At 46.3% G+C, this 26912-nt stretch overlaps 1 protein-coding gene and 1 long non-coding RNA gene across 6 annotated transcripts in view; one reads left to right on the top strand and one right to left on the bottom strand.

Annotated features, from left to right (window-relative positions):
- Nucleotides 1–26912, top strand: part of EPHB1 (EPH receptor B1) — a 393781-nt gene that overhangs the window by 81371 nt on the left and 285498 nt on the right. The gene's annotated exons all lie outside the window — the stretch shown is intronic.
- LOC120372266 lies at nt 921–6509 on the bottom strand. The gene is made up of 2 exons (XR_005584822.1): nt 6341–6509; nt 921–1732 (listed from the first exon to the last, which is right to left on the bottom strand). It is a non-coding gene; the product is annotated as an uncharacterized LOC120372266 (long non-coding RNA).

The raw sequence follows: 26912 nt of genomic DNA, 5'->3' as shown, positions 1-26912 counted from the left end.
TTAACATACTACAAACTGGCAGCTTGGGGCTGAAGCAGCGGTCAGTGATTCCAAGGAAGATTGGGCGGGGAGGAATCGTGGAGCCCAGGCTTGGTCCAGGAGATTGTGTTCAGACAGGATCTTTGATTTGCCGTTGCAATAACTCTGCCCCTCGCTCCTTCCTATACCCCTGTCACTCTCTTGCCCTGCTTGTCTCTCTCACTTCCCGGGTCTCTCTCTCGCCTTCCTCCTGCGGCTGGATCCCTTGGGCTAGCAGAGATCCCGGCTTTCACGGCAGGCAATCGCTGCTCTTTGTGCATGTGCCTATGTGTGGCTGTGCTTGTCGCTGGAGGCGGCAGGAGCAGCCTGGGTTTAGCTGATGCCCAGGGCTGCGGGTTTACCCCTGGGGGGAGACCGAGCAGGGGTGCTTTGCATTACATACTGCAGGGCGGATTATACAGGGAGCAGCCAAGCAATTTGCTGCTTCTTACCCATGGTCTGGAGATGACAGGCTTCTGAATTGTAAAGTCAACATTCTCTAGCAAAGGAGGGGTAATTTGTCTGCATATACCGGTAGATAACCAAGCCTGCAGGCTGCTTGAAAAATCGTATTCTAGCTAAAGACCATTTTTTGCTAGCTCTGTCCCTGAAAACCCGTAGCGCTAAGGAGAGTAAAGGGACTAAGTGGGGTGCATTTAGCCTTAGCTATCTGTATCCATATTGTCTCTATACTAACATTTAGTCTAGCTACAATTCCAGTGCCTTCTGCCTTGAATATCATTCTATACTATAACTATACTATCCATTATATCAGCTGTATCCTTCAGAGCTGGAGTCCCTATATCTTTCCCTCTGCTCCTCCTCCTCCCCATGTCCCTGGGAAAACAAATGTGCCACAGCCTTTTCCAATGAATGAAACATGCCTTAAATCAAAACCTGGCTTTCTGTTTCCTGCTGTCTGGCGGGTCTGAGTTTATTTTGCAAAGCAAGGAGGCTCAAGAGAATTCAGTGAAGGAAAATAAACTTTCCCACTAACACAAAGGAGAATGTTCATTTCACCAAACAGAATGAAGTGGGAGTAGCTTCATGAACAACTTTTGGGTACAATCCATTTTTGGAATCAACTGTGGGCTCTTGGGTCATTTGCATTTGGAGTCAGGATTGCAGCTTCAGTATTCTTGTAGCCCATCTATTCTAATTTGAAAACAGTCATGTTTGTGATCCAGCAACGAAAGGGAAACAATTCCAATAGTTGCGGCTTAGATAGTGAATAACAAATCTGATTTATAAGTCTGAAATGATCGTTGGTTAATAATACTAAACAGAATCTAAAACCTGCTTCGTTGGCTCTTATGTGCAACAGGGTGGAGAAACTTAAAAAAAAATTGAAATGTCATCTTTTAAAACCAGAACAGTACCGTTATTCTTGCTTTTTGTGATATTTTCTTTAGGTGATGTAGTAACAGTCAAAATCCCCCTTCTTTTTGTTGGTGACTGCAGGAATCCTCCTTTGAATCTCTGCTTTATCCAGACTGTAGCTCAAGGAAAAGATTAGCGCAGAAAGATTTTTTTCCCCCCAAAAGGTGATTTTTTGTCATTCCACTCTTCTCCCAGCTGGTGGTCTTTGCAGGGGTTCTTTATTAAAATTTGTTAGATGCTAGGGAGGCATATGTTGCCTTCAGAAAGCAGAGTGGGAGCTGGTTGAAAGCCGCTGAATTCTTCCTCCTTGAAATTGGAAGGTTGCAGAAATAAACTGATTTAAAAAGTTAAAAAAAAAAGTTAAGCTGTAGTTACTCATATCAACAAAACCGATTCCAAGCAATCACACGATGAAGTGCTTTGCCCACCCCACCCCCCAAATTCTGCATTTTGGGGAAAACAAAAGATATTTGTATTTATTTTGCAGCCCAGGAAACTGTTTAATTTATTTGTCTCTAGCCTTCCACTCTCTGGATTGCTCTTTTGAATTCTGTGTGTGCTGTGGTGGGGGCAAAGTACATCTGTAATGTGGCACCCCTCAAGATGACATGTATCTTATTTATTTTACTGGACTTCCATTGTTTTTGTTTAAGCCTTAGGAGGAAAAATAATTTTCTGGGTGAGAAGAGATTTTGACAAAAAACAGTCTTGGATACTTGTTTAGGGAACTCAGAGAGAGAAGGAAAATGTTTGGGAAAAAATGTTAGAATCATTCTTCAATTTACTAAATATTCTGTTATTTCCCTTCCAACCCTGGTGATCCTTTGTTACCTTATTTGTGTGTTCCTTTTCTTTCCCCCTTTGTATAAAACAGCCCCTGACAAGGATGGTCTGTATGCTTTGAAGGTACATACCTGTAGATTTAACTGCTCATGAAATTGCATTTTGAAACGTGGCAAAATGAGCTAACGACTGTCACCAGTAAGCCTCAGGAAAGCCCTAGCCAGAGCAGTCTGTGCGCCAAAAGCTGACTGCCAAGGGTTAAAAAATACAACTTATTCAGCAGAATATTAAAGCAACCCGCTCTCCAGGTAGTACAATCATTCACTTATTCCCACACCCCTCCAGCCTATCCTTTCCCCCTCATACTCTACATATGGGCATCTAACCATAGGTAAAACTGACCCCAGCCTTGTGGCTTGGCTATTTGATTTGTTATGAGTGTGTAATGATCAGAAAAGTGAATCAATAAGATGTCAAATCTCGCTCTCCTGGGTGAACGGTTTGTGTCTGTGGTCTGGGAGGCTCATTGTTCTCCCATCTGCCTCTTTGACTGCTTCTTGTTTTACTCTGGAAGTTCTCTGGAGTTTAGGAGATAACCCTGGGCAAACAGCTCTGCTTACCAGCCTAATTCCTCTGTAACCAAAGAGAAAGCAATCCAAAGCAAAGGCATTGCATTAATGGTGATGGCTGGGACACGTGTTGTAAGTGGAGAGGGTATTGTACCATGACTGTACAGTTGATTGGGATGTGGCTGTGAAAGGACTATGAGATCAATTTGAATGTTATTGGTAAAAAAACAGAGCTCTGATGCTTGTACAATATTCCAGTGACAGGAGTCTGAGTTGCTGGCAGATGAGTGTCTGCTATTCCGTACCATGGAGGAATGAGACCTTTTCAAACCAAACTGTGGTGCCTCCCTGCTAATCGACTCTTTTAATGTTTTGCTTGTCTTCTATATCCCTACTGGTTCCATACCGGGGGCTTTCTGCCTTGGTGAATGAGATTTCATTTCTGTAGCCTATCTTAAGGAATTTTTGTGTTTACTGAAGTGTCAGAAAGGAACTGGCAAACTCACTGCTCCCTTTCTTTTGGGATGTTGTAATTAATATGCAAGACGTTAGAGACAGATCCAACTCATATGGAAATCCGTGGCCCAATTTCTGCAGGTTGGGTCCCTTAGTCTGTAGTGTTATGGTAGATATGCTCTCCCCAGGGCCAGCTACAGGGTTTTTGCCGTCCCAAGTGGCGGAAAAATAAATAATAATAATAATAATAATTAATAAAAAGCCGCGATCATGATTGGCGGCAGCTCCACCGCACTGCTTTGTTCTTCAGAGGCAATTCGGCGGCAGGTCCTTCCCTCCGAGAGGGACCGAGGGATCCGCCACCGAATTGCCGCCAAAGAGCCCGACGTGCTGCCCCTTCCCCTTGGCCGCCCCAACCACCTGCTTGCTGAGCTGGTGCCTGGAGCCGGCCCTGGCTCTCCCTTAGAGTCAGTTTGGGCAACAACTATGATTTCTGTTGACAGGTTAGGGTAAGGGACAGCTGCTGCATATCCTGTTCAGATCGCTGTATATGTGACTTTCTTCTATATGGCACAGTATGATTTTTATTGTGCTGTTCTGGGAACTGACGCACATCTTATTGTGCTCTGCTGCTTTGACCATGGAATCCCACTTTCTGTATATACTGTATAGATTCACGTTGTGATCCATGGGGAGATCACTCACACTGTGCTCTACAGGACACGTAAAATAACATGCTGACTATTGACTGCCACTGACTGTACTCTACCAAAATCAGGACAGCAGCTACAGCGGCTGAAGGCTCATCTTGTGCCCTTAGAATCACATCATGCAATAAGATATCATCCATGTGCTTTAAAGGGCATTGTGCTGCCATTTTCACTGGCCTGTGAGATGATTCATCTTCTGACATCTCAGTCAAGGAAGAACAGAGTCCAAATATTTTAGCGTAAACCCCAAAGAGAAATAGATACGAGCACTATAGACATTGAGAAGCAGGCTGATGGGGCACATACAACCCACTGTTCACTGAAAAACAAATGTAATAAGGCAGAAATACAAGTCAATGTACCAACAATACATGTGTTTTCTGCTAAAATAGACTATTGAAGCAGTAGCAATGCTGGAATCCTAACAGCACAGCCAGCTGGCATCATATAGCAGAGCTCATTGCCTCCTAGTGCAACATCTAACCCTAGGATAGGCAACAGGCATTAGAGGAGAGTGGATGTATTTTTAAAGCTCCAGCTCTACCTCCATCCATAACCCCTGGAAGGCTCCATGGAACTAGAACCCAGGTCTGCGGAGCTTTAGGCAGTTAATGTTCTCACATCACCACTGAGAGCCTGCATAAAGTTACCTCCAAGGAGCATGCTGGAGAATAGGCACCACAGAATGTACCACCCAACAGGTCCAGACTGACAGCATCCGGTGGCCTTCTGATTGCCCCATGCTTAGTATTTAACCCTAGATAGCAGCCCAGGAAATTGTCTGGGCAGCCATGCAGACTTCTGGCCTGCTGTGATTTCACATATCACTTTGCTGGCTGGTCTCGTGTCTCTGACTCCAGTCTGGCTCTGGCTCCTGACTGCAGCCTGGTAACTGCTGCTGGTCTCTAGTCTCTGACCTTGGCCTGAATCTGACCCTGGCTCTTGCCTGTTGATCCTGGCTCCAGCAATTGCTGTGATCCCTGTGTGCTGACTGCTGCGTCCTGACTGTTTGTGGTTTGGTAATCCCAGCCCGGCTGTGCTGCTAGGCCAGACTGCTTATGCTCCAGTCCCATACAGTCTCACTGTTCTCATCAATTCAAGCTTAACAAATAGCACAGGATGGGCAAGACTCTGGGTACATGGCATGTGGTAGGGGCTCTCGCATTATGCAATAGCCAGGTTTGTTGGCTTCCACCCTTGTGATCAGGCAGATTTCTAATCCGGGAATCTGCCTGGAAGTTACTGCTGAGGGAAACAGCAATAACACCTGCCTTTTCTCAAAGGCACCCAGGGAGATTTGGGGGCAGTCAGTGGGAAGGCACCCTCAGCAGTTGGGAAGCCCTGGGCCACCACGTTGGGATGCCAGGATCTGTATGGCTCTCAGGAGATTTATAGGATTAGGGGATGAACTTAATTTCTCTTCCATGAGTGTGGGGTGGGGTAAGTATGTCCCATTCAGGGCAACTGCATCTGTATTCCCCCGCTGTGGACCAGCAAGGGCACCCGCTCTAGGCTCCCTGCAGAGCCGTCACCTCCCTTGGGCGGAGACCCATATCTCTCTCCCTCCTGAGCAGGGTATTTCCAGGCTGCCCCATTCCCTGCCTATACTGTTATCCTCAGCAAGCCATGCTCCCTAAACAGGTCAGTATCTGCATTTGACTTACCTTTCATTGGCTATGAACAGTGCAATTGCCAGCAGTTATAAGTCAGTGCACAGCTCTTTCTAAGCAAATACATTGATTCTTAAGGTAAAAGCATTATAGATAAAACCTATTAAAACAACAAAAGAAGCTACATGCCTGCTTAAAGCTTACCAGAGGTCACCCATTAGTCTTATGGGGCCTCAATATGCCAAAGTCCTTCCAGCCTTTCCCAGGAAGGAGTGGGGTTACCCTGGGACAAAAGGGCCTGCCCATTTGCTAGATCAGAAAGAAGACCCTGAGTCAGTATAAACTCAGGCCACTTGTCCAAAAGTCCTGTCTTTGCCTGTTGGTCTCTGGAGAATTCAGAGTGTGAACCAACCTAGGTGAGCCTCTCCAAAGGCCGTGCCTCTCTGGAGGTGTTACAACCTGAGTGAATTTGTCTAATCACCCTGCAATGTTCTTAGTTCCTGGATGGCTGTGGTCACAGTTGAATACAAACCCTGGCCCACAGTGTTGCCTGATCTAGTGATTGCACATTAATTATATTGATCACTTAAGAATTCCCAATTAACACTGTCCTTTGGTAGGTTCTCGTCCCAAGATCAGGTCCAGTATTATCATCTGGGAGCCCTGATGTGCCTGGTTGTAACACTCACAGTTAGAAAGACCATTCTGGATTTGTAATGGTTTTATTAACACAGTGAGCAAAGCTAAAAACAGTTCAGCCCAGCAAGGTAGAGAGAGATAATACAGTATGTGCTCTGAGCAACCTGATACTCACACCATCCCTTCCCAAAGGAGCTGAAGTGTTAGTCATCCTCCTCCTCATCAGGCTCAGTATCATCAGTGGCCATCATCCTGGCATCTCCCAAGGCAGCCAGGCCCGTATACAACTTCTATAATGTGTGACACTGATGCCACTTTGCCTAATGCATGTTCAATAGGGGTTGCATCTGCTTAATCGCTTTTCCTTATTTGTATTGCTTCGCCCTATGACTTTGGGGTGCCCTGTTTTTCATAGGCCAGCTCAATAGTTCCCCTTATACTCATTAACATTCACATCACTCAGTCACCATGACAACTTGTGGTTAGCACATTGCTGACACCCTATATCTGCAAAATCCCCAAAATACTCTAACTGGCTTTAACTGGTACATTGCAGCATACATTTGCTAAATATCAGCAGTTTTAACTTCCTTCCCTCATGCAGCATTTTATCTTCTAATGTCTTGTGATATAGCATTACTTACTGGTTAGTTCCTTATGTCAAATCTTTCTTTGGGCCTGAGGACTTGTTTGGCTAAGCTAAGTATCTTGCAAGCCTGAGGCCTGTAGGCTTTTGCATTAGGGCCTTATTCTATACCTATATCTTACCTAGCAAATACCTATAGGCTACAACAGTGATACATAAACCTGCTCTTAAAAATCCCCAATGATGGAGATTCCACAACTTCCCTAGGCAATTTATTCCAGTGCTTAACCACTCTGACAGTTAGGAAGTTTTTCCTAATGTCCAACCTAAACCGTCCTTGCTGCAATTTAAGTCCATTGCTTCTTGTCCTATCCGCAGAGGTTAAGAACAATTTTTCTTCCTCCTCCTTGTAACAACCTTTTATGTACTTGAAAACTGTTATCATGTCCCCTCTCAGTTTTCTCTTCTCCAGACTAAACAAACCCAATTTTTTCAATCTTCCCTCATAGGTCATGTTTTCTAGACCTTTAATCATTTTTCTTGCTCTTCTTTGGACTTTCTCCAATTTGTCCACATCTTTCCTGAAATGTGACACCTAGAACTGGACACAATATTCTAGTTGAGGCCTAATCAGTGCAGAGTAGAGCGGAAGAATTACTTCTCGTGTCTTGTTCACAACACACCTGCTAATACATCCCAGAATGATGTTTGCTTTTTTTGCAACAGCGTTACCCTGTTGACTCATATTTAGCCTGTGAACCACTATGACCCCCAGACCCCTTTCTGCAGTACTCTTTCCTAGGCAGTCATTTCCCATTTTGTATGTGTGCAACTGATTGTTTCTTCCTAAGTGGAGTACTTTGCATTTGTCCTTATTGAATTTCATCCTATTTACTTCTCCATTTCTCCAGTTTGTCCAGATCATTTTGAATTTGAATCCTATCCTCCAAAGCACTTGCAATACCTCCCAGCTTGGTATTGTCTGCAAACTTTATAAGTGGACTCTCTATGCCATTATCTAAATCATTGATGAAGATATTGAACAGAACTGGACCCAGAACCTATCCCTGTGGGACCCCATTTGTTATGCCCTTCCAGCATGACTGTGAACCACTGATGATTACTCTCTGGGAATGATTTTCCAACCAGTTATGCACTCACCTTATAGTAGCTCCATCTAGGTTGTATTTCCCTAGTTTGTTTATGAGAAGGTCATGCGAGACAGTATCAAAAGTCTTACTAAAGTCAAGATATTCCACACCTACCACTTCCCCACTATCCACAAGGCTTGTTACCCTGTCAAAGAAAACTATCAGGTTGGTTTGACACAATTTGTTCTTGACAAATCCATGCTGACTGTTATCTATCACCTTATTATCTTCTAGGTGTTTGCAAATTGATTGTTAATTATTTGCTCCATTATCTTTTTGGGTACAGAAGTTAAGATGACTGGTCTGTAATTCCCTGGGTTGTCCTTATTTCCCTTTTTATAGATGGGCACTATATTTGCTCTTTTCCAGTCTTCTGGAATGTCTCCCGTCTTCCATGACTTTTCAAGGATAATTGCTAATGGCTCAGATTTCTCCTCAGTCAGCTCCTTGAGTATTCTAGGATGCATTTCATCTGGCCCTGGTGATCTGAAGACATCTAACTTGTCTAAGTCATTTTTGACTTGTTCTTTCCCTATTTTAGACTCTGATCCTACCTCATTTTCATTGGCATTCACTATGTTAGATGTCCAATCACCACAAACCTTCTTGGTGAAAACTGAAACAAAGTCCATCCCGAAACAAATATCCATCCCAAAGTCACCCAGCTCAGCCAAATGATGATGAGGAAATTCCATGGGCTGAAATTTGTGGCATTTTCTTGTTATATGTGCGGTGGGCACTAAGGCTCAGCTGCGCTGCAGAACCTGTGCTGACGTCTGGATGTCTCTCTAACATGCTTACTGCACATGTTCACACTGAACTGATGCTGTAACACACTTCGGGCAATAGGGTAGTTCTTAGGGAAAAACAATTGCCCGTTGAGCTGTCAAAGTGACCTTGACAGGGCAAAGATCAGGGGTGGCTCCAGGCCCCAGCACGCCAAGTGCGTGCTTGGGGCGGCAAGCCACGGGGGGCGCTCTGCCGGTCACCAGGAGGGCAGCAGGCAGGGTGCCTTCAGCGGCATGTCTGCGGAGGGTCCGCTGGTCCCGCGGCTTCGGTGGGCCACCCGCAGGCGTGCCTGTGGAGGGTCCGCTGGTCCCGCGGCTCCACCGAAGCCGTGGGACCAGCAGACCCGCCACAGGCACGCCTGCGGGAGGTCCACCGGAGCCACGGGACCAGCGACCGGCAGAGCGCCCCCCGCGGCATGACGCCGTGCTTGGGGCGGCGAAATGTCTAGAGCCGCCCCTGGCAAAGATGATGATCTCAGCCTTGACTTTTGGACACACTTTGCTTTTAACCCTGAGACCATAAAATTCAATGCTGGCCTTTGTGTGTAGAGAACACCAATATGAGATGGTGTCAGTACACAGTGTATAGCTTATAGACGTGGGCTATGCATATTTTATGAGCATTCCTTTGGGTTGCCATGTGTGGCAGGGACACAAATGTACAGGTTGTGCCAACAACAGTTTTGTAGCACCCGTGGCCATCATGTGTTCTGTTGATGCCATTTATTGTATTTTTTAAATTTAGTCTCTCTCCATTTCCCCCGTTTATAATATATGAATTATTCTGGGGTAGACTGAGCTACTCTGATGCAATTCTGTTGGCATGCCCCCAATTGACATGAGGAATCCCACTGAAATCAATGGAACTACTCATGTTAATTATGCCAATTAGTGCCAACCTACTAAGGATTGCCCTAAGAAAAAAATGACATTATTTGTGTGTGTTTAGATTCGTGACAACCTCCAAATGTGAAGTCAACTTGTAAACTAGTTTATGTGTGTGCTGACAGGCATGACCACATGAGTGGTACTGGCTGTGATATATGCTGGTTACTGGTTGAATTTTTCACCTACAGCAGAAATTAAACTCTGCTGTGTATGAAAAATACATCATGTAATTTTGGGGAGGATAGAACTTAGACTCTGAGTACAGAACGTACCTCTCTTTGTGTAGATATAGGGCTAGGTAAACACACAAAACACTCTACAAATCAGGCTTCTCATTGCAGAACTATATAAGAAATCACACAGTAAGCCAATGCCTCATTTATCCTTCATATAAACCCAGCCTCTCTCTCTCTCTCTATAATGTAGGCATTATGATATAGCCTTAAATTCCATGATCCTGTACAATTTTTTCCACTGGACCCCTGCTTCATTTAGTACATGGGATGGAGCTTCTCTGGGGACAGATCAGGGACGTGCAGAGAATGAGGCTGCTGTCTGCGGTACCCTGCCTCTTTTGCTGCATTCAGCCCCTACCCAGCCATCTCTGGAGGTGGCAGTGGGACAGATGGGGAGTCCTTTCAGGCCTCTGGGAAATGTATCTATAGTCAGAAGAGACAATGCTGCGGCTTAGTGAGGGGCGTTGTCAGACTCATCGTCTGCTATTGATTTTTAACAGAATTAAGCTCCCAAATGGTTCTTTTTTAGAGTCAGAGGAAGTCACTTGTATTAGGGCAGGGCTGTCTTTGTGTTTATAAACATGGATTCATTGGCTGGGGTGTTTTCTTTCAGGGGAAGGTTGATTGTGATCAGCAGTTTACCTCTGTCCCTGTGTTGCAATATAGTGATTCCTTTGTCATCCTGGGGCTTCATTATCTTGCCCTAAATCAACTCCAGGCGCTCATGTTCTGTTGGCAGAGTCATGCACAAGGGGCTGGCTTGTGAGCCCTGCTGTGTGCATGTGCAGGGGAGTAAGGGCGTGGAAGGAGCTTCCTGACCCCCTGGGTTGAGCTACCTGCATCACCAGAGACTGCGCAGGAGGGGAAAGCAACAGCTGTCAGGCTGCTGCCTCCTACCCAGAGGAGGTGGGCAGAGAGTAGGTGAGCAGAGGCAGGGCATGTGCCAATCTGTGCACTATAGAAGAGGAAGTAAGCTGCAAAAGCCACAGGGCTAGCACAGATTCCTCCCCTCTGCAGACCCCCTTCCTCTGGCTGGATTTCATGGTTACAGCCCAGCCCAAGTCAGGGACAAAACCACAATGTTAAATCCTGGACTCCATAGGGGACTGTTTTTTTACAAGGAAACTCTTAGAGGGAGAGATGAGAATTGAAACAGAAGAGGAAATAGATTGACCCAGGGGAAGTGAGAAAAGCAGCCAGTCCAAGCATGCACCCTCCCTGGGATCACTCACTTCTCTATCCAGACCAAGGCATTCTTCCCCCCTGGGTTATAGCATGCAGCAAGCTCCATCAATCATGTAAAATTGTCCTTATGGGGGCCAGCACAAGGCCTAGCTACTATTTAAACCCTCAACGATAGGGTTGGTGGGGGGCTTCAGTGATGTCTCACCCTGTGCCAATGTGACATGGATAAATGCAGTTCATATACTCACCCAGTGACTGCAGCAGGCTGCATTTCTTAGTTGTGTTCCATTAAGGTGATGCATCTGGAGTGTTATCTACTGCAGTGGTTTTCAACCTTTTTTCATTTATGGACCCCTAAAATATTTCGAATGTGGGGGAGGGGGACGGATCCCTTTGACATCCTAGACATAGTGTGCAGACCCACAGGGTCTACACACCAGAGGTTGAAAACCACCACTATAGTGGCACAGGCAGAAGCCGGGAGTCAGGAGACCTTTGTTCTAATCCCAGCTCTGCTGTGCTGCCAGTCTCTGATCCCCCACACCTTTGTCTGCTGGGTCTACTTAGCCTGTAAGCAGCTCAGGGTAGTGTGAGGATCCATCACAATGGCTTTCCATTCTCCATTGGTGTCCTTGGGCACTGCAGTGCTGCTCCTAATGAATAATGTTTAGCGGTGCTGCAGCAGCTCTGTGATACCAGCAAAGGGGGTTCCAGGACTAGAAAAGGCTGCTTCATTCATCGTATGGTACCTGACTAGTCCTTTTTTGAAAATGGTATCAAAATGGCTCCTTTTCTGAGCATGAGGCAAGTCACAATTCACTGAGCTCCGTGTGAAGAAGTGTTACCTTCCTATAAGCACTCTTCACCTGCTGCTGCCTCTGTCTGGGTTCCAGAGTAATGGGGCTTTAAAATTAGTTCAAAGTGCTTCTTTATGACTCCCTGCACCGTGCGGTCCCTGTTAGACTCTTGACAACTTTAATCATAATCCCCTCTTAACCAAACCTGTCGAAGAAGAACATTATTATTTCTACTCTACTGAGGAAATTACTTTGATAGTAAAGTAATACCCTGGGAGAGATTTCAGGTTTAAAAGAAAATTTGGGATGGAGAATTTCTGAAGTATAACAGAGCAATTGATTGAACCGGATTTGAAGTTAAAAAGAATGTCCCCTGGTATGGTCATATAAAGAAAACACCGTTTTATGGAGCTTATATGTTTTATAAATTCGCTTAGTGTAAGAGTTTTACTTACTAGATTAAAGATGCAGAACACTGGTTCCTTTTGCTGTCTAGGAGGTTGTTCTCCCATAGACTCTGCTAGCTCAGGGTAGTTGTTCCTGTGCTGCTAGGATAGACCCATGTAGGTTCCAGCCAGCTAGTTCCTGCCCTAAAGAACTTACCATCTAAATAGACAAGACAGACAAAGGGAGGATTTTTATCCCCGTGTTACAGGTGGGGAACTGAGACTCTGAAGTGACTTATTCAAGGTCACGCAGGAAGTTTGTGTCAGAAATAGAACCCAGCTCTCCCTGAACCACAAAACAGTGAGCTATCCACTAATCACGCTGCCTCTCAAAATATAGTTTGCCACAGTAGGGCTGGCCCAGTGGTTTCCAACTGATTCTAACGGGGGGAGAGTTGCCCAGATTCCACTGAACTGAGAATTGAGTGCTGAACTCTTTTAGATTCCTTTGAGAATGCCAGCCGCGAGTCTACCACCCAAAATTCCATCAGACAACGTTTAGAGCATCTACAGAGCAGGAAGATAAAGTGTTCTGCCCTTTACTGGGGTATGTCTGTGAGTGTACTTATATCTGAACATGGAAGGTCATGTAAATATCACATTGATTTCTCAGTCACCTGCAGAATGAATATTGCTTTCCTCATTTTCTTATCAAACGGTAGGGCTTAGGTCTATAGCTTTTATAATAACAGTATGTACACAGGACTTACTGTATCTCACAGTCTATACTGCCTCCCCTGCTATATTCCCTTGTATATCTGAAGCCCGTTCATTACTTATGGTGTAAAACAATAACTTGCACTGCAAACAATTCTGTTTATCTTCAATAAAACACTGGTAACTACTCTTATGGCATATGGAAGGCTAGCCTTACTACAGGTTGTTGAATATCTCTGTGGTACTTTTCATATAGCCACTTAGTTTTATTTTATGGTTTTGTTGAACCAATTATTTTTATTTTTGGACGACTGGCTGTACTAATATTTTTGCAGTTTGTGACGGGAAAAGACAGACATAAAAAGATGATAATGAGCATGAATACTCCGCTTTTCCCACACTCTGCAGTCACTCAGAAAATGCTGTTTCTCTTGGTTTCTGATGTTAGTTGAACTAAATTTAATCACATTTAGTATCTAGATAAAGGATTGAAATGGGCTGGTGTTACACATTTTAACCCAGTATTTTGTAGGAGTTCTCAAGATGCCAGCAAGTCAGATGAGAATCAGATTTGTCTATTACTGTCTTCTCACAGGACACAGTGTCTGCCAGTGCAGTTTCTATCTATCCCATCCCACATCATCATCATCTTCATTGTCATTATCAACATCTCCTTTGTTCAACTCTAAGGGCTGAGGTTATGAGGAGATTCCATCCCACATCTCCCCTTTTAAAAATCAGGTTTTCTTTTTACCTTTTACAGCTGTGTGTGTGCATCATCACTACCCGGTCTGCCTTGTTGTACATGCAAACATTGGGTATCTCAGTGGACAGCAGCAGTATAACATTGTTCATAGGAAAAAAGTAGCTCTTGTAATTCCAGCTGTCTACCTCTGTGGTCCTTGTCACCATAGTGTCTGAGCACCTCATGTTCATTAATGGATTTTATTCCCTCACACCCCGTGAGGTAGAGAAGCCTTATCCCCATTTGACAAATGGAGGCCCAGCAATTCAGTGACTGGCCTAAGGCCACACAGGAAGGCTGTGGCTCAGCCAGGAATTGAACCTTGAGAGAACTCAGATCCGAGGCCAGGTGTGTTCTACTGCTCAGCCTTCCATAGCGGTGCTCCTTCCCCTGGCATTCACCTGTTGGGGGAAGGCTCTCTCCTTCTCAAGCCTAGTCTTTGGGGGAGAAGACACAACTTCTGGGTCCACTCCCCAGCTGAGGAGCAAATTTGTGGAGAAGACCACTAAGCAGTGGGTGGCTCTTGTGGCTCAGGACAAGCTTTGACCCCTTCTCTGGAAGCCGTTGACCATCCTCATCCCAGCACAGTAGCTGAGTTCTGGAGAGGTACAAGCAAAAACTCTGGGATCTTGCTCCCCAGCGGGAGATATCAGGGCCAGCCGGTTCCTTCCTCCTGCTCTGCCTGGCTTCTCTCCTGTCTGGCCATCTCTTTACACACAGGGTGATAGTAATGTCAGCTTTCTCAGGCTCTAGGAGCCAGCATCTGCTGAACTGCGTGTTTGAGAGTAGAGATTTGTCTCCCGCAGACTCCCTGAGTATCCTGTATTGAGCACTGAGAGTGACACTCACTCCTGTGCATTGGGCCAGCCCAAGGTCTGTGCACACCTCAAATCTCACAGAAGCCCTACTTCGGTCGATTAAGTGCAGCATGAGTGGCTGCATAGGTCTTGTGCTACCCTCCACACAGAGGGTATGTTCCTCTAGAGAGAGTCAAGGGCTAGATCCACATAGGGATTGCCAGTTTAGCTTAGTGGTAAGGGAGCAGACCTGGGTTCAAGTCCGTCCTCCACATCAAGCAGAGAGGACTTGGGTCTACCACATTCTGGGTTAGGTGTAGGGTAGAAGGGAGGCACTTCAATCTCAGTCACAGGTGAGAAGGGCCTGACCTGCTTTCAGTACCTAACTCCAGGGGAGGCTCACAGTTGAGGAGCCTGTGTGGGGAGAGGTGCCTCCTTCTAACCCTGAGTTATGTACCCAAGTCCCTTTGAGGGGTGGGGCATAGGCCACACCCCCTCCTTGGCATTGCCTGTTGGCTAGTGTTGGTGGCTCAGCAAGCTGTCTTTGGGAATCCCATTTGTAGGCTCCTCACTCTCCCTGCGCATCGTACAGGTAACCTGGGTGCCTAATGCAGGGCAGTGGATTCTGCTGGGCAGCACATCACCTGAAGTTAGGCACTGCAGCACTGGGCCTGAATCCCCCTTGTGGCTCTAGCCCAAGAGCACCTACCAAGCCATGCCTTGTTCACTGCTTGCATCCTGCATTTGTCACTACACAGCTGAGTTAGCCGTGCATGCGGGATCTGCTCAGCCTCCTTCTCTCTGACCTTTCCGAAAAGCAGGATGCTACAGCACTGAGGTCACTGGTTTAGGAGTCAGGAGACCCATCTCCTGCTTGCTATTTCTATTTGCTGCTGAGCTGCTGTGTGACTTCCCCTCTTGTCTCTTTAGAAGAGGGCAAGCACTGTTTGTTACTATGTGCATGGATAGTGCCTAGCACAATGGGGCCTGGATCAGCCCTCTACACTACTGCTAAAAATCATACCTCTTAAACTGAGCCTGCACCAGATACGATCAACACTTGGTTACATCCAAACCAATTTTCACACTACAAGGCAGTTTGTCATTGAGGGCATTTTCCCTGCCAAATTTCATCTTGCTGTCTCTTCTCTGTTGCAGATCGAGAGCTATTCACAGATAGAGTGAAAGGATTTTATATAATGGAGAAGTTGTATAGTCCCCTTCCTCAACTTTCCTGATATGCCATCAGAGCGGAGCCATTTCTGCACACTGTCTCTCAAAATACCATCTGTGGACAGAGAGCAGGCCTGCATAATGCCAGCCTTAAGGGAGAAAGTTTCGTAAAGCGACCGAAAACACGGCTTCGAACGTAAACGCTTGCGCAACTTTGACTACAACAGCAGTTATTATGGCTCCCACTATAATTATTGTTAATTCTCCTTCCCCTGGGCACTTTACACCTAGAGACATGGGTAAAAAGTCTAAGGCCTGGGCTACACTAGCGGGGAGGTTCGAACTAAGATACGCAACTTCAGCTATTCACGTAGCTGAAGTCGAAGTATCTTAGTTCGACTTACCTGGCTGTCCTCACGGCGGTGAGTCAACTGCCGCGGCTCCCCCGTCGACTCCGCTTACTCCTCCTGCCGATGGAGTATGGGCATCAATTAGCGGATTGATTTATCGTGTCCAAAGGAGATGCGATAAATTGATCCCCGATACATTGAACACTACTCGCCGATCCGGCGGGTAGTATAGACGTACCCTAAGGGTCAGGAGCTATGAAGGGCTAATCCTGCCAGGTGCTGAACACCCTAATCGCCTGTGGATTTCAGTGGGTGTTAATGGTGCTTATCATTTCATAATAGGTGCTTTGTACTTCTCAGGATTGGTCCCTAACTCCCACATCCAGGACTGGGGTGTAAAGGGTTTCAGAGGAAACCTTTCTGTTACAGGCTTGACATTTCTGGTGTCCTTAAATGGTCTGTGTAGGTTGGTAATAGCACCTAGCTCTCACACACTGCTTTTCATTAGTAGATCTCAAAGTGCTTTACAAAGGACGCAAGTATCATTATCCCCATTCTACAGATGGGGAAACTGAGGCACAGAATAATCCACATTCATCTAGTAAACCAGGGGCACAGCCAGCATTAGAAACCATGTCTTCTGGATTAGCATTCATGCAAGTGAGAGGGACATCACAGGAAGGGGCTGGGCAGTCTCTGTCAATGCCCCTTCCTTCTAACCAATGATTCCTCTCTGTCCTTTCGACCCTGGGCCTTCACACGTGGCTCTCTTCCTCCTACGAATCCCCTTTCTCTAGCGTGTGTGTGTGTGTGTGTGACCCCAAACTAGCAGTGGGCTCCCTTCAGTTGCCCATTTTTGGCAGCCCCCTAGCTTAGTAAGAGGGAAACAGATCTCTTCACCACTGCAAGGGCTTTGTAGCCAATCCAAGAGGAACTCATATTGCAAATTCTAGGCAACACATCCAAAGCTGGAGGAAACAACACAGCTGGCATCTTGAACAATTCCCCATCTAAAAACACAGTCAAGCCGCTATTGTATATCGAGCCATGCTATTTATATTGTTTCCATTTCCAGTCTCACATCCTTGGGTATTGGAGAAGCTGGGGGGTGGGGGCGGAGAGGGTTGGGCTGGACACATAAAGGGGAAGGAATGATGGCACCTGGTGTTATTTAGCAGTTTCAAATATTCCATGTCTGGCCAGGGGGAAGGGAGAGAGTCAGGACCGCCTCACCTGTGACATTACAGACTAGCTGGCACAAAGTCACATTCACGTATAATAGCCGTGGCCTATATGCTGTGGCATTAAAGAGGAACAATAAGAACGAGGCTCTTCCCAGGCTACAGATGACCCCAGTGACTCACACTGTACATTGTTATTAAATGCTGAAAAGACTGAACGGAGAATTTTTGTTCCTCTGCTACGTAAACAAGCTCAACTCGCAGCCAAGATGGCCTTGATACAGCTGTCCCTGAAAGAGCACTGAATTCATATGCAGATCTTCAGCACCATGAATTGTGCCATCAGGGAATGACACCACTGGCTAGCACCAGGTCTAGCACAGATGGATCCTGGTCCAGCTCCCCCTCCCTCAGCACTCCTGGGTGAGTGCATTGTTGATCTGCAGCCCGAAAAATACATTTCCCCCTCTGCCATGCAGCCGGCTCCAAGTTGAATCAGGTACAGTGCTCTTGTTGCCCTGGCCCCTTCCAGATAAAACCAAATGCCGGTGATCACTGAGAAATCAGCTAGAACTGGTGACAATGAATCACTTAGTACCTGGCTATCATTCTTAATATCTATTAAGGGCTGGTCATGTGCTTGGCACGGTGCGAGATGCAAATCAACATGGTCCCTGCTCTGAGGAGTGTCCCGAAAGACAGACACAAACAAGATGAGAGGCCTTGGAAGATACAAAGGAATTACTGATTTAGAGTATTATTGTGAGAGTCAGAGAGTTAAAGGCCAGAAGGAACCACCAGATCACCCAGTCTAACCTCCTGTACATTGCAGGCCACCAGCACCACCCAGCCCCTGCATGCTAAACCCACCACCTGAAATTAGACCAAAGTATTACAGCCCATTGCTGATTGCTATTATTATTTATTTGTATTATTGTAGCACTTCAGAGCCACAGTCATGGATCAGAACCCCATTGTGCTAGGTGCTGTACAAACAGAATAAAAAGACAGTCTCTCCCCCAGGGGTTGATAAGCTAAGTGCCTTCTTTTATATGTCTCCCTCAATCCCAGTGTGGGGGCCCAAGCCCTGTTTGCTCTTGCACACACTCTCCTTAATGTTGAGGTGGAGAGGACATCTACTCGCCGCTAGCCAATCAGTGGTTAGAACTTAGACCTCAGGTTTTGTATCTGTATCAATAAAGCCCTAGCTGTCAGCCACACTATGGACACTGTAGCATCTCCAGTATGGCTGTTACTGCAGGTTTCAGTACCACTTGCCGTCACTGGGGAAACTCCTGGGAGGGACTGTTGCTCCCAGGTGGCTCCAATGGGTGGAAGTAGCACCTGCTGCCACTGGGAAGGTCCCTAATGGGTCAGGAGATACTGTGGCCACTGCGAGAGTCATGCAGTGCTAATTCAGGTTAGTCCCACAGAGGTGAGTATGGGGCTCGCTGTAACCACGATCTCTCCCTGCTGCCCCAGCTTCAGCTCCTCCATGCCCAGAAGCAGATAAGGGGTTCCTGAGCTGGTGGGAGAGGTCTTTCTTAGGCTGGCGATGCAGGCAGGAGGGGGAAGGGTTTTGAACTGAGCCTCTTATGGGAGTTTCTGAGGCTGTAGGGTTTAAGGGGGGAGTTTTCTGAACCTAGTTGGGGATGCCTGAGCCCAGAGCAGAGGGTTCTCAACTGTGTGTTTGTGGAGGCAGCAGGATTCAGCGGGGCAGAAAGTGCCTCTGAGCCTTTGGTGGGGGTAGGGATTTTGAGCGAAGGTACCAGGGGTTTCTGAGCCTAGTTGGGTCGAGCAGGTGAGGAGGCGAGTCTGTGGGGCAGAGACAGGAGGATGTTTCTGAGCTGATGGGTTTGGTTTGCCAGAAGCTGTGTGGGGCCGAGGAAGGTTCTGAGCTAGGCCTGGGCTGGGCTGGCTAACAGGGTGAGACCATTCGCCATTGTCCTGCACCCTGTGCAGCAATGGACACCAGGACCAGCCAGGTTGGGAGCATGTTGCACTCCATTTGTGTAGCCCTCAGGGCTAGATCGTGTAGCCCTTCCTCCTGTTGGTCCTGTTACTCACGAGAGCGGTCCCCATGATTTCAGTGGAGGGAGCATCCTGCAACAGGAGGAAGGCTCTGAGGCTCAAGCTCTGGAAGTGCTGAGAGTAGAAATGTGTGAGCCAGGCAGGTGTGTCATTATGATACCGGTGCAGATACAGACCAGTGCTGGCATTTGGCTCCTGACAAAACAAGAGAGGACAGAGCAGAGCAAGGGCCTTTGCCTGATTTTCTAACTCTGCCTTCGATAGTCACAGACTTACTAATGACAGCGCAGTTTCTTGAGGCTCTCTCTGACTTGCACTGGATCTGGTCCATGGTTCTGAATAAATAGCTAGCCACATTCTGCAGAACAATGCGTTATAACCTGCGCAAGTGTACATCTGAAGTACAGTAGTATGTCTACTGCAAGGGATCAGGCATGCACCTGGAGTCACAGGTAAATCAGCCCTAGTCATCTAGGGTGCTATCATGTCTCTGAGGCCCTGACCTGCATTAGGGGTGGCGTGGAGTTGTATCGGTACAGCAGAAGCATCATGTGCAATGTGAACTAAGGCCTGGTAAGTGCAGAGGTAGCACAACTGCGGCTACAACCCTTGAGCGTGTGCAGTGTGCACTCCTGTCTGCAGCAGGCCAGTTCAAGATGGGAGGACAAATGGCCACATTGCACCTGTCTCCTGAGCAAGGATGCAAAGAGTAGGGAAGTTCCTATCACGGCCCTGTCCTTTGTGTACTTGAGCAACAGCCAATCACAATCTGGTCCACAAGCAATAAAGGTTTATGGATCTACTTATTTTGGGTAAAATACTCAAGCTTCCCAGATACCATCAAAAAGATGTTGCAACGCTCCATCTCCCTAAATGTACACACACACAGTATCTGGTCACTTAACTGCATAGCAGAGCTGAATAAATATTGGGGAAAATATTTCCCTGAATATTCATTAGTTTGAAAACACACATCGATTTGACCGTGTTCACTTTCTGCAAACAGTTGAGCCATCAAGCTCTATGTGCATGAATACTTGCAAAAGGCAAATGGTAAGCATGGATATTTGCCGCACAGCAATTTGCAAATGCATATTCTCACTTGTAATGTTAGAAATGTGGGAGTCCTGTTGTGTCAGTCATTTACAGAAGTCACTCAGTCAGGAAACAGAAGCAGTGCAGCAGGGCTAATTCAAATAGCCAACACCATGTGAATTTTGACATTCATGTATGAAATATTCACAAGTGACTCTTTGCAAGCTATTCAGAAAGGGGAAAATTGGGATGAAATTTCCAAATGATGCTGAGGAACAATTGTTTTCAGGAATGTCCTGATTTGTTTATGAACATTTATTGTCCAGCCTCCCCACACCGGGGGTCTGGGTGACTGGAGGTGGATAATGGATCCTGGGTGGATGGGAAGCTGAGCTGGTGTGTGGTCGGAGCAGTACGAGCCCATTGGCCTATTACTATTCCTCAGAGTAAATAGGAAGCAGGGAGGGACTCAGAGAGTACGACTCTCTCTGTGCACTGCTCCTGGAGGGTGCTGGAATGCTAATCTGATTGTTATTACACATTCTGGCCTTTTGACTCTAAAAATACAGGCGTCTTCAGAGCGAGCTGCCTGAGTTGCTTCTGTAGATCATGTAGGGGAGAGAATCTGAGCAGGTCTGATACAAATACCATCCAGTAGTAGGTGGTGCTTCTGACGAGCCATTCCTTTATTCCCTAGCACTAGGAGAATATTAGTGATTGCAGTAGGTCCATCATTCTTCAGACAGGTGACAAACACAGATGGCCTGCCCATCTTGCATGGTAAATTTGATATCTCCCAGCCACGAATGATTTTCATCACCATCAGTTTTCCAAGGATGCACATAATGAGAAATGGTAAGAAAAATTGGACAAGTGTTAGCAAAAACCAAAGGATCTGTGCTTTTTTTTTTTTAAAGTTTAAATTATTGAAGTGCACTGGATAAAGATTAACTTTTTGCGCCCAGCCCTTATTATTGTTTCATTTCCCTGGAACTGGGAATTGCAAGAACTTTGATAAATGGGTTGAAAGGTTCTGTAGTTTCTCTATAACTAATCTAAATATCTCTGTATCTTTTGCTGAAAAGCTGATTTGTAATTTCCTATGGTAATGCTGCTTAGTGAATTGTAATGATGCAGGGTCTGCTTTTCCTCCTCGTTCTTCAATAGTGGAAGAATGCTGCCATCAGAAAATTGTGCGAAATCTGGAAACTGGCCATTATTCCTGCTTTTAAATTGTCAATCTAATAAGAAAACTCCAGAAAGTGTGTGGACCATATGGTCCATTTTTTCACTTCTGGGTTGGAAAGTTTCCACCTCCCTGGAATATGTTTCTTCAGGATGGGTGGATTAACAGCAGCCATATTTCTTTTGTTGTAAAACCCATAATGTGGCAGGTGGCACGATTGCACTTCATTGCTGTGACCTATAATCCTGCATATGTTTCCACACTAAAGCTTGCCACTGGAATCAGATCCTGATAACCAGTCCTTTCAAAATCAGTGCCCATCAGAAATCTGTCCATCCAGGCTGCATCCCTGAGGCAAAAGGCAGAGTAAAGAAAAGCTCTAAGCCAAATTCACAGCCAAGTAGTTATGAGCATGTGGCCTGCACCAAGAAGTGTCCGAAGCAGAATGAAAGGGGGCTGCTTTAGCAAATGGGTTTGGTGGAAGGTAAATGATTTTGCAGAGAGCTCGCTCTGCTGAGCTAAGGATATTTGGTTTGTTGCAATCACTCATATGCAATCATCTGTGGTGTTTGGCTGCAGTGTCTGTCTGCTGTGGTTTCAGGAGTGCTACAGAGACCTGCTACTCATAGCACCTCACTGCTTCAAAGGTCTGTTCTGCCGCACACGTTATTCATGGGAGTCTTGAGGCTAAATCTCAGTGCATCATAATGAAAGCATGGTACACCTCTACCTCAATATAATGCTGTCCTCGGGAGCCAAAAAATCTTACCGTGTTATAGGTGAAACTGCATTTTATCAAACTTGCTTTGATCCACTGGAGTGCGCAGCCCTGCCCCCCTGGAGCACTGCTTTACCATGTTATATCCGAATTTGTGTTATATCGGGTTGCATTATATCGGGGTAGAGGTTTAGTTAGCAGGAATTTTGAGCTTTGCAATAAAACACAGAGGGAAAAGATTGTCTTAAACGATAGAACATACTGGTGATAAACAAAATCATTAGCCTTGCTTTGAATAATTGAGAAGCCATTCCATTGAATATTTAATTACAATAATATTTAGTTAGCACAGCCCCATGACCTTATTTCATACAATAGAGTCTACTCGGGAGAATCGCTGCAAGGAAATGACCTGTGAAAAAAATATTTTGTCATATACGACCATTGATTTTTGTTATTAATCAGTTATTCCGCTGAAATTGGTTAATTAGCTTGGCTTCATTAAGACTCATTGGCATTTAAACTCAATGTTGCTAAATAATTATAGCTTTGTCTTCTGAGCCCATAACCTTGGGTCACCTAATTGCTATTAAAATATGTGTGTTCTGTTCTGTTTTTAATAACTTCCTTGAGAAAACCCTTTATTGAAAAATCGCAGAGTGGGTGGTTTCAAAAGCTGATGACATAATGAGGGGACTTTGAGTTGGACTGAGGCTGCCTTCTCGACTGTGATATCTTCATTTGGTGGTGCCTGCTTGGAGTTAAGTTGAAGGGAAGGAACTGTGTGAATTTGGGGGCCCACGGCCCAGATCTTCAAAGGTACTTAGGTATCTAATTCCCACTGATTTCAAGTGGATCTGGGCACTGGAGGAAGAAGAACAGTTTGTGACAGTCTAGCATCCCTAGTACCAAACTCCTGACAAAACTCCCCAGCAACCAAAATCATTTCCCTTCTCTGCAGTTCTTAAACCAGATTCTCCTTTGAACACAGGTGGAGAGCTAGGGGGAAAAAAAAAGACTGTTGGGAGGGAAGAAGATTAGGAATAGTTTCAGATAATGATTGTAATTTGCTTGTTTTCCATCACAATTCTATCCCTTAATAAGCAGGTGGCTTCCTTTCAAGGTTTTTGCACTTGGAGAAAATACAGTATTAAATGTATTTTGCTTTTTTTTATTGGGAAATAGCAATTCCAAATGAATTGGGATTAGCATAGGCCTCAACTATGTGCTAGCTAGGGTAGTGAGAAGGGTGTTTAATAGCTGGGAAACATCCAATTGGTATTACCAGTACTTGGAAGCTGATTAAGTTACAATGTATTATACAGTAGCTAAAAGTATGGCTTTGGGGACTGGTAGCAGGCTATGGACATGTTCACTTCTAGGTCATTTACTTTAATCTGAGCATGAGAGTTTATATCCCTATTTTGAGAAAAACCCTATCTCATGTAACACTGGATGTTCCCAGACAAGTGTCTAGTTCTTTTCTGCACCCTGCTAAGCCTTTGGCCTGAATGGTGCTGAGTGTCAATGAGTTCCATAGGCAAATTATGCACTCTGTAAACAAAATACTTCCTTTGATCAATTTTAAATTGGTTTCTTCTGATATTGTCATATACCCCTATCATGGAGTGTATAGACCCCAGACAGGTCTGGCATCCAAGGTGCTAATGCAGGAACTGCAGGCCAGTGCTTATTGGCAGTTTCACAGAAGCTAGGAGAATAAAAGAGCTGCCAGAGGAGCCAGCAGGCTGGAGAAGGAAGGTCCTGCCAGCAAGCTGGTAAGTAGCTGTCTCCGCACCATGGGGAGTCTTCGAGTTCTGAGCCATCCCCTTTGGTTTATACGATGCAGCAGTCACTTTTCAATGCTGAATGGACAAGGTCTTGTGGCCGCATAATGATTACATGGCCACTTATTTGGACAATGTGGTGATTTTCAGGGCAGGGTGCTGCAGAAAATTTGTGCCTATGTTCACAATGCTAGCAGCATCCCTGACTGAACTAGCCAGAGCCTCTGGCTTCCAAAAAGTGTGATGGACTACTGAGGGCCAGGCGGCCTTCCAAAAGATTAAAGAGGTTCTGTGCAGCCAACCAGTACGATGGACCCTAGACTTCAAGAGGCCCTTTATCCCTGACTGATGCCTCTGAAGTTGCCGTAGGCATAGTGCTATCTCAAAGATATGATGGTGCAGAACACCCGTTATTGTACTTAAGCCGGAAGTGACTCCACCGTGACAAAGCACATGCAATAATAAAAAGGGGGTGCCTGGTGGTGAAGTGGGCAGGTGAGACATCACGGTACTATCTACTGGGCAGCCGCTTGAAGCTGGTGACTGCCCATGAGACAAAAACAAGAGCAATGAGGTGGTACCTTAGCCTACAGCCACACTCCTTCTCAGCAGAGCATTGCCCTGGCCACCAAAATAAGAATACAGGTTTCTTCTCTCGAGAAGGAGGAAGCACCACCTCTGCAGAGAACTCTCCCGCTTCCATGCAAAGTGAGGAGATCTGTCTTGGGGTGTGTAGACCCCTAGAAGCCAAGGAGTTAATGCAGGAACTGCTGGCCAATGTTGAGGCATAGTGTGGGAGGCAGTAGGGGTGTTGCCCCCCCAAACTGCAAGCCTCAGCCAGGCGTGGAATTTGCCCCCCAACACGTGGCCCCATTGGCCTGATTGGAGCTGCCCCCCAAATATAGAAGTCAAACTGCACCTATGGCCTCACAGCAGCTGTGGGAATAAAAGAGCTGAGAAGCAGAGAGGCGAGGCAGTTGCCAGAGGAGCCAGCAGGCCAGAGAAGGAAAGCCCTGCCAGCAAGCCGCCCCAAAGTGACGATGACTCAAAAAAGGGATAAGCAGAGCCACTATCTGCAGAAGCCTACAGAACCAAGGGAGATAGGAAGGAGCCCAGGAGACAGCAGGAGATTTGCTGAGGACGGATTCTGCCTGCCTGGGTTAGGGTCTCTGAGCTGAACACAGCGGAGTGGGTGGGCCTGGGTTCCCCAACATACCATTAACAGGGACTTAAGAGCTAAAAGAGATTCCAGGCCAGGAGCAGATACTCCTGCCAAACATAAGAGGAATCCTGTACACCCCAGTGGGGCAGGAATTAACTTCCTCACCTCCAGAATAGGACTATAGGGGTTCATACAAGGAGGGTGAGCTGACTGCCCCCCTGATCTGAGCATACTTTGCCCAGCACCCTGCCTGACCAAAGGGGGTTGGCGCTGACACAATGGGGCACCAGTTCACAACCTCCTTGTTCTTTTATTGTGAGAGAGGGTAAATAGGAGCTCCCAGTTTACCTGCACTCCTCCCTTCATTGTTTGCAGTGTGGCCTAATGGATAGAACACTGGCCTGGGACTCAGAAGACCTGGGCTCTTTGCTCATCTCTGCCACTGGCCTGCTGGGTGACCTTGGGCAAGTTGGTTCACCTGTCTGTGCTTCAGTTTCCCTGCCTGTGAAATGGGATAATGGTTCTTACCCCCTTTGAAAAGAGATCTACTAATGAAAACCACTAGATAAGTGCCAGGTGTTACTACACACTGTACCCCTCTTACTCTATAAAGTAAACACTGCGGGGGCTACGCTGCGACGAGTAGGAGGGCCGCTGCGGTGCGCCTTGAAGCCTAGGGCGCGGGCCCGGGTGGAGCCGCCGCAGGTGCAGATCTTGGTGGTAGTAGCAAATATTCAAACGAGAACTGCTAATCTTATACATCTCTTCATATAGAAATCTTTCCATGCCTTGGATCATTTTCATTTCCCTTCTCTAGACTTTTTCTATTTCTGTTATCTGTCTCTTCTTGGAGATGCAGTGACCAGTAATGCACATAATGGTCCGGGTGAGGGTGCACCCTAGCTTTATATAACGGCATTAGAATATTTTTAGTATGATTTTCCATCCCATTCTTTATCCATCCTACCATTTTGTTTGCTTTTTTGACTTCCATCCCTGGGGGTGTATTTCTGTCTGAGAAGTTACAGGTAGTTCAGTAGCCAGGAGGGTGGAGGAGTCGTTCCGTATATATTACCTTGTGGTTGTCAGCGCTGTGTGCAAGCTGCCATCATGTTGCGCATCTCCCTAGCTTCGTTAGGTCCCTCTGATGTTCCGTGCAGCCCTCTCTGGTTTTGGTTAACCTACACGATGTTGTTCTATCTGCAGATTTCGCCACAATGCTGTTCATCACCTTGTCTGGATCATTAAGTATATTCTATACTACTGGTCTTATTACAGAGCTGCAAGGCTCCTCACTGCTAACCTTCTGGCACACTGGAAACTGACCATGCCCTGTTTTCTGACTCTTCGCCAGTTTTTGAAGTCTGCTTCTTAGCAGTCTCTTGTGAGGGGCTTGGTCCAAGGGTTTCTGAAAGTCCAAATAAACTGTATCCATAAGTTCTCCTTTATGGACATGCTCAAAGAATTCAGCTATATTAGACAGTCACATTTTCTCCCAGGTGGGTCTTCTAAGGGCTCCCTTAGTGCCAGGACATGGCCTCTGCCCTGCGCCAGCGCTCAGAGATGATGAGTAAGGCTACGTTTTAGTCACGGGTATTTTTAGTAAAAGTCATAAACAGATTAAGGGCAGTAAACAGAAATTCATGGCCTGTGACCAGTCCTTGACTTTTACTAAAAATACCCTTGAATAACACTTGGGTGGGGGGCCATGGGTGCTCTGGGGGGGTGGTCTGGGGGCACCGGGGGTGCTGGAGGAGGTGGCCTGGGACCCCTGCTGGTGCTGCGGGGGGGAGGATTGACGGGGCTGGCAGGGGCTCCCTACCCAGCTCCCATGGCCCTGCAGGTCCT

Source organism: Mauremys reevesii, linkage group 9, assembly GCF_016161935.1.
Source record: "Mauremys reevesii isolate NIE-2019 linkage group 9, ASM1616193v1, whole genome shotgun sequence".
Classification (NCBI taxonomy): Eukaryota; Metazoa; Chordata; order Testudines; family Geoemydidae; genus Mauremys; species Mauremys reevesii.
This window is presented reverse-complemented; position numbering and strand designations above follow the sequence as displayed.